The 7,143-nt window shown below is 49.3% G+C and overlaps 1 protein-coding gene across 1 annotated transcript in view; it reads left to right on the top strand.

Moving 5' to 3' along the window:
- The first annotated feature begins 715 nt into the window (after positions 1-715).
- The window catches only part of NPAS2 (neuronal PAS domain protein 2), a 158,484-nt gene continuing 152,056 nt past the window's right edge, over positions 716-7,143 (top strand). The window contains exon 1 of the mRNA XM_044772984.2: positions 716-893. The gene's annotated coding sequence lies outside the window, so the exon portion shown is untranslated. The remainder of the gene's footprint in view (positions 894-7,143) is intronic.

Genomic DNA, 7,143 nt, shown 5'->3' with positions numbered 1-7,143 from the left:
GTTCCCCGCGCAGAGGCGCGCCCTGTGCCCTGGGTCTGGCTCCGCGCGCATAGCTGCCCCGCGAGGACAGAGTGGAGGGGACTACAGTCTCATATTCGCCCCCCAACGCACGGGACAGTGGGGTGGCAGCGGTGGGCACGGCGAGCGTCTGCACTGGGCAGGAAGGAAGATTCCTTGCTACCCCCAGCGACAACTTTAACAAGACCTCAGCTGGCAGCCCCGCATCCGCTTGCCTCCCCTCTCGGCCAGTTCACCTCAAAGCACAACCACCCCTCCCGCGCCCAGTCCCGACCCCGCACCCCAGGCCGGACCCCGCCGCGCATCCCTGGCAGCACTGCGGAGGCGGGGGAGGCCTCGGGGCGCGCGGGTGTCTGCGCCGCCCAGGGATGCTGGGGGCCGGGGATCCATCGGCCGAGACGGCGCTCAGGGTGCCTGTCCCAGGCTGCGTCGGGGCCAGGGCCCGGCGTGCCGCCAGGACAGACCCGGCCGGCGGCGGCCGCGGGAGCAGAGGGAAGAAGAAGGAGGAGGAGGAGGAGGAGAGGGAGGAGGAGGGAGGAGGAGGGAGAGGGGAGGGGGAGGAGGAAGAGGCGGCGGCGGCTCTCCCCGCCGGCCCTGCGTGCGGAAGAGTTTGCCGCGCCAGCAGCCGGCCTCCCGCAGGAGCCAGGGGACCGGCGCGGCGGCGGCCCGAGAGCGGCGGCCGCGTAGCTCGGAGACCCGCAGCCGCGGCGGCGGCGGCGGCGGCGGTGGCGGCAGCGAGAGCAGCGCCTCCCGCCGCCGCCCAGGAGGAGCTCGCCGCGCCCGTTCGCCGCCTCGGCTCCCAGCGGCGGCGGGAGGCGCGTCTCCCCGGCCCAGTCGGCGCCCGGCCCCGCGGGGCCGCCCCGGCCCGCTCAGAGGTAAGGGGCCGCGCCCAGTGACGCGGGGGGTCCGGGGTGGAGGTACGTGCGCGCGAGGTCGCGGGACTCGGTCACCTGCTCGCCGGCGCAGTGGACGTGGGGGGCCGGGAGGGGCGCTCGGGCTCGGGGCTGCGCGGCGGGGGTCAGGGCGCAGGGTGGTGGGTCTGCATCCCCACCCTCGGTCCGGCCGCCCGGACCTCGCGTCCTGCAGGACTGCAGCAGCGGCCGGGCGGTGGGCTCCGTGTGCCTCTCGCCAGAGGAGGCGGGGGACGAGGCACTCCGAACCTAAGGATTTGAGGGTGCTCAGAGGGTACCATCGGGTGGATGGAGGCCGTGACCTCGTAGCAGCATTGAGGGTTGCCCATTGGCCTCCTTGATTCCCATCTCACGCCCCCCGGAGCGTGGGGAGCCGGGGACCCCCGGAGAGCGCGGCATGCGCACCCCGGGCCCGCTATCTCCCGGGGTCCCTAGGTCGGAATTGGTTCCGGGCCGGACTGGGTGCCGAGTCTGCCCCTTGGCCGCTTAGAGAGCGCGTAGCCTGGCTCTTCGCGTCGCCTTGCCGCCCGGAGCTCCCCAGATTGGATGCCAGCGTCTGGTGTTGGGGGGAGGTGTGCTCCCTCCCCGAGCGGAGGAGGCGGCGCACCTTTGACCTTTCTCTAGAGCCGCGCAGGGTCGGTGACCAGGGGGAGGGACAGGTACCAGGGGGCTAAATTAAAAACCAACCCCGCTCCTCCCCCTGCCACTCCTTAACTGCTCAAGGTAAGAAAGTTTGTTTTCAGCCCTGTGATTCATAAATAATTAGTAACCAGTTTTGTTGATTAAGCAAGATGGAAATCTTAAAAATACACACACGCACTTCCAGAAAGTCTAAAACCTCCCAGGATTGTATCCAGGAGGCTTTAGCTCGGAAATTTAAAAGCCCTGGAATTCAACAGGTGTTCAGAAAGGGTCCGAGAGGGGTGAGCTCTACGTATTTCAACTTAGGTAGCTGCTGCTTTGGTATCTGGCCCCAAATTCATTCAATTGGTTGGCCTTTTTCTTTACAGATAAAGTATTGAGTAGTTGCTAAATTAACTTAATTAGAGGAGACGAACTAGTCATTCTTGATCGCTTAGAACCCAAACCCTCTTTTCCTTAATAGGAGGGTTTTCCTGGTTTGCACTTCGAAGATAACTAGCTGTAAAGCAGTTCCTGGCAAGGATCAACTCTGTCCACGCCTCTGTCTATCTCACGCTAGCTTAGTCCCCGACCAGTGAACTGACCAGCTAGTTATGGCTTGCACTGAAACTGAGCTGCCTTCCTTGGGAGGCATCAGTTCAAAATTCAAGGGCTCTATCTTTCTGTCACTAAGCTTTCCTTAAAGGGAGAATTTGCCAGAAATAACCCCATAATGTATTTAATAATAGCCACCAAATAAATATAATGTTAAAAAGAGTTATCCTGACTTGGGTCACTATTTTGCAAAAGCAAAGAATCTGTGTGTCATTGCACAGCTAAACCAGGACCGGTAGAAGCATTGGCATTTCTCAGCAGTCTGCTTAAACATTTAGTTAAAAATAAAGTGTGCAACATAAAGACATTCAATAATTGTGTTCCATCTCACAGAGAGATGTGGAGTGTGGCTTAGAAGAATTGTAAATGTGCTGCTTTTAGACGTTTTCTTCTAGGAAATCGATGCCTCTATTTATTTGCTGATCTGTCCCACTGCGCGCAAATGTAGGATCCGGTTTTATTCTCACCGCTCCCCAGAGTGACTCCTGTGGAGGCCAGAGGGGAGGGAGTACATTCTAGAGCAAATATGTTATTAGTAAAACGGTACCCCCTAAAGAGTTAAACATGCTGAGAAAAGAACCAAGCGAGGCTTTACTAGTGTGATGAAAAAAATTCCCTGATATGATGAAAGTGTTCATCTTTAGGTAGAAAATAACAATTGTTTTTAAGCTCATTTGGTTCTTTTAAGAGTTTGGGCCCTTTTTTCTGTTTCTGGCTGTTTAATAATCAAAATGGTAAAAAATGACCCACCTCATCTGATGTGTGTCATTATTAGGTTGAATTCATCTTATTTTTTTGAACCATCTTTCTTAACTCTTGGTAATCTTTATAGCTGGCTCTTAACACTGCTGCTTGTTTTTAGGTTACAAATTCAAAATTAATTATTTTTTAAGGTTAAAATAATAATGCATGCATATGCTTTTCATACCACCATCTTTATGCGTTAATTTTTCAGTCTTGCTTTTGAACCTTAAGAAGCCAAAGAGCTAAGTCCTTTTTCTTAATTTTTAAAACAAGTATGTATTTTGTTCTTTACATGAAGAGTCCGTTTTTGCATTGTGATCGGCACACTGATTGTCTCATGCTGATCCCATGCACAAAGGCGACATCTCTTTCCCGAGAGAGGTCAGATTCCGAGGTGTTGAAAATAGCCGAATGACTCAGTATTCTTGTCTGCTTTACGCCAGTAGTTTAATCAGCTACATCATAGAAGCATCTAATTGAGTTTCACATTTAAATAGTGGAAATGATACTTGATGCATTATTTGCTTTCAGAAACGTTTGATTAGCATGTGCCTGGTCTTCATTCTATTTGTAGCCAAGATGGGAGGTCAGGGACTGCCCCATTCGTATTCCCCACAGCATCTCATCCCTGGGAGGCCTTGTTCATAATAGGTGCTCAACAAATAGCTGTAGGAAACGAGGTGAATTGTCGATGATAGTTATCCACAGCTTAGAAATTTCCAAGTGTTAATGGGGTACTTAACCATGAGTAATTTTAGTTTAAATCTGATGATGATTAATAGTACCTTAGAGCACTAAATAAAAACTTATTAAATGTGAACATATGTTTAAAGGGGGAATTTTTTTAATGCAGTCCTTAGCTAGGGCACTACTGTTTCTCACTGAATTCTTTGAGATTGGGGACCACTTGGCAGTTTAAGTGAAGTAATCTCTTAGGTAAAGTTTCCCCCAGAATTTGAATTGAATTTCTGCAGGTCATAAAACAACGCATGCTTTCCATTTGATGATTCAGAATAGAAACGAGAGTTTACCTTACACTGGTGTGAAGAAACAATGTATTAAAGAAGGTGGAAGGTGCTGAGCTTAGTTTCTCAAAGTTCACAGTGCATGCGATTGCCTGGGGACCTTGTCAAATGCAGGTGCTGACTCAGCAGGTCTCGGTTGGGACTGAGATTCTGCGTTTCTTACAAGCTCCCGGGTGCTCCTGATGCTGTGACACACTAGCAGTACTTAACTCAATTCAGCATATGTCTACCGAGCATCTAATGTGTAGTAGGCCCAGGTGATCGAAAAGTAAAGCGCATGGGTTCTCCCTGCCCTCGAGGAGCTGACACGTTGAGGAAGAGAGAGAGAGATTCTTTCTCGACTGAAAATGAGGTCCTGGGATCCCACTCTGCAGGGTGATGCTCACCTGCTGTGTAACTTGGAGCCTCAGTGTCCTGGTCAGAAAAATAGTGGGAACAATGCTTACCTGGTCAAGTTGGTAGGATTACCATAAAGGACACAGGGCAGGCAAGTGATTGCTTTTATCACTGTTGATGGGAGAGAGGGGCCTGGTAGGCAAGGAGGAAGTAGAGGTTCCTAAAATATTTTTTCGCCTAGTTCACCAATTAGAGATTCAGTTTGGTTAACCAACAGACCCAAGACTGACAGTGGAGAACTGGGCTAGGGCTGGAGGGCAGGCAGCTGTGGAAGTCAGTCAGATGCAAAACAGAATTATTGGAAGCATGCACATCTCCACTCTTCTCCTGCCGCGCCCTGGCTTCTGGTTGGCCTTGGCGATACCTTTTAGCAGTATATTTACCTGAGGCTGTTCCTGGTACCTAACCTGTGGGTTCTGTGGATCAAGACCCACTGGGGTGCATGGCAATCAGGCACTCCTTAAAAATATGATTCAGAGGGAAGGGCAAGCGCCTCTCCTCTTTGAGAGGCATTGCTGCATCCCTGGCCGGGCACTTTAATTTTAAGGATTAAAGCCATCGATCAGTCCTTTTCAGTTTAGTATGAGTTACCTGACATTAGTGCGGGGTGTGTCGGAATTCACTGGGTAGATGTTTTATACTTTGTGCTCTGAGATGACTGCTTCCTCCTGACGTCTGGGGAAGATGGATATTCCAAGGCATATTCACCCTCACCTTAGGAGGGGTAGTCTGGGGGCCCTCAAAATATTTCAACCAACATTCTTCTACTTTTTTGTGTATATAAAGATACATATATATATATATATTTAAAGTTTCATTTATTATTTGAAAGGAAATTTCTCTGCTCCAACTGAGGCTCCGTGTTCCCCCAAAATAAACCTTGAAAACTAATTGCAAGAGAATAGCAGTGACAGTTTGATGTGTGAGGGATGGAAAAATAGAAGAGTGGTTGGAGCCAAGGCAAGCCTTGGGAGCCAGGTAACAAGGGAGGGAAAGGGGGCAGTGAGCATCGAGCACCCAGAATGATGGAGATCCGAGCCGTGGTGGGACCACAGGGTGGGAGGTGGGACCCAGGGACCCAAGTCTGTGGACTTTGCTGCTTTGCTGAAAGCCTGGGGGGATTATGTTCCCAGGTCACTGAAATCCTCGCAGCTGCCAGTGGACACAAGCCCATCTAAGGAAGGCAAACAACAGGGCTGAGCAGAGTGCGTCTTCCAGGCTCTTCTGAACCAAATGGAGCTGCACAGTTTCACGAGGGATGTTGGTGTCCCTTGAAAGTCAAAATATTGAGAACAGGAGAACATTTTTTAAATTATTATTTTTCTGTTATAAAAGTATATTTAATTTTTGGAAAATACAGAAAAGAATGAAGAAAATGAAGATTACCCATAAGCTCAAGGTGTATTTCCTTTCAGTCTTTTTTCTATGCATTAAAATGTTTAAATATTTTTTATGTTAAATTTTTAAAAATTAATACAATCCTGTAAAAATTTCAAATAATCCAGAACCATTTCTAGTAAAAAGAAGAAGATCCCGGTCACCCTCTGTGGCCTACCCAATAGTCATCCCCTTCTTCTGCCTGACAGGGGGACCTGATTCTGTTCAGAGTCCACCCTCCTCCACATGTCTCAGAGGTAAATCCTGATTGGCCAAGCAACCCTGGCGGGCCTGCTGTCCTTGCCAGTGGTTGGCTGGGGGTGAATACGTGGACTTTGTCCTGGCCAGTAAAACATGAGGGCGGATCTCCTTAAAAACAGGCAAGGGAGGCAGCCTCTCCTGGACACCAATGCGTGTACCTGGGGCAGCAGTCAGCCACCGAGCAGGCTTGGCTGACCTGCCAAAGAATGCGCAGGTGAAGAATGGGGCCTCCACAGTGCCCTTGACCTTCTGAATTAGGCAAGGAGGAGTCTCTGCTATGGGACATTGGGAGATCCAGAAATCTTCCTGGCCACTTAAAGCAGGTTGAGTTAGGTTTTTTTTTTTTTTTTAGTTATAGCAAAAGCAGCGTAACTAATGCACCCCAGAGCTCTCCGCCCTTCTCAGAAGGTGACTGCTGTTAACCGTGGAGGGGTGTTCTGCTAGTCATTTTTCATTGTATTTACGTATATACCCACATGTACGTTTTCGTTTTGAACAAACGGAACTCGTTCTATGCATTTTGTTTGGCGACTTTTTTTATAGCAGGAGATTTTCTTTGGTCATTTCTTATATCTACTTCATTCTTTTTAAAGGTCTCACAGTCATATTCAGAAGTATGGCTGACACATGATTTATTTCACCCATTCCCTAATGTTAAACATGTCTTGTGCTTTGTTTGCACTTCTTTATTATTACAAACAATGTTTGTGTTAACTCCCTTGTCTGTACGTCTTCACGTACATTTCAGGGTTTCCAAGGGATTACTAGGAGGGGATTCCTGGATTAAGGGGCACATCTGTTTGACATATTGACAGATGCTACCAAATTGATGACTCAACTAGCTATGCCTGTTCCCCTTCCCACTGACAGTGTCTAAGGGTGCCTTGTCTCCATGTCTTAACCAACACTCTGTATTACCAATCTCTTAAATCTTTTTTATGCATTTTCACAGGCTTGAGATAATATTATTTGCAGTTTTCCATTCCAGTTGTTTGCCTTAACCTGAACATAAGCATTCTCCCATGTCAGTAAACATTCTATGTAAACTTTTTTTTTTTTTTTTTGGTGAGGAAAAGTGGCCCTGAGCTAACATCTGTGCCAGTCTTCCTCTGTTTTGTATGTGGGTCACCACCATAACATGGTTTGATGAGTGGTGTAGGTCTGCTCCTGTGATC

The sequence above is a fragment of the Equus asinus genome, chromosome 6, assembly GCF_041296235.1.
Source record: "Equus asinus isolate D_3611 breed Donkey chromosome 6, EquAss-T2T_v2, whole genome shotgun sequence".
Taxonomy (NCBI): domain Eukaryota; kingdom Metazoa; phylum Chordata; class Mammalia; order Perissodactyla; family Equidae; genus Equus; species Equus asinus.
Note: the sequence above shows the minus strand (reverse complement) of the source record. Positions and strands in the feature narration are given on the sequence as shown.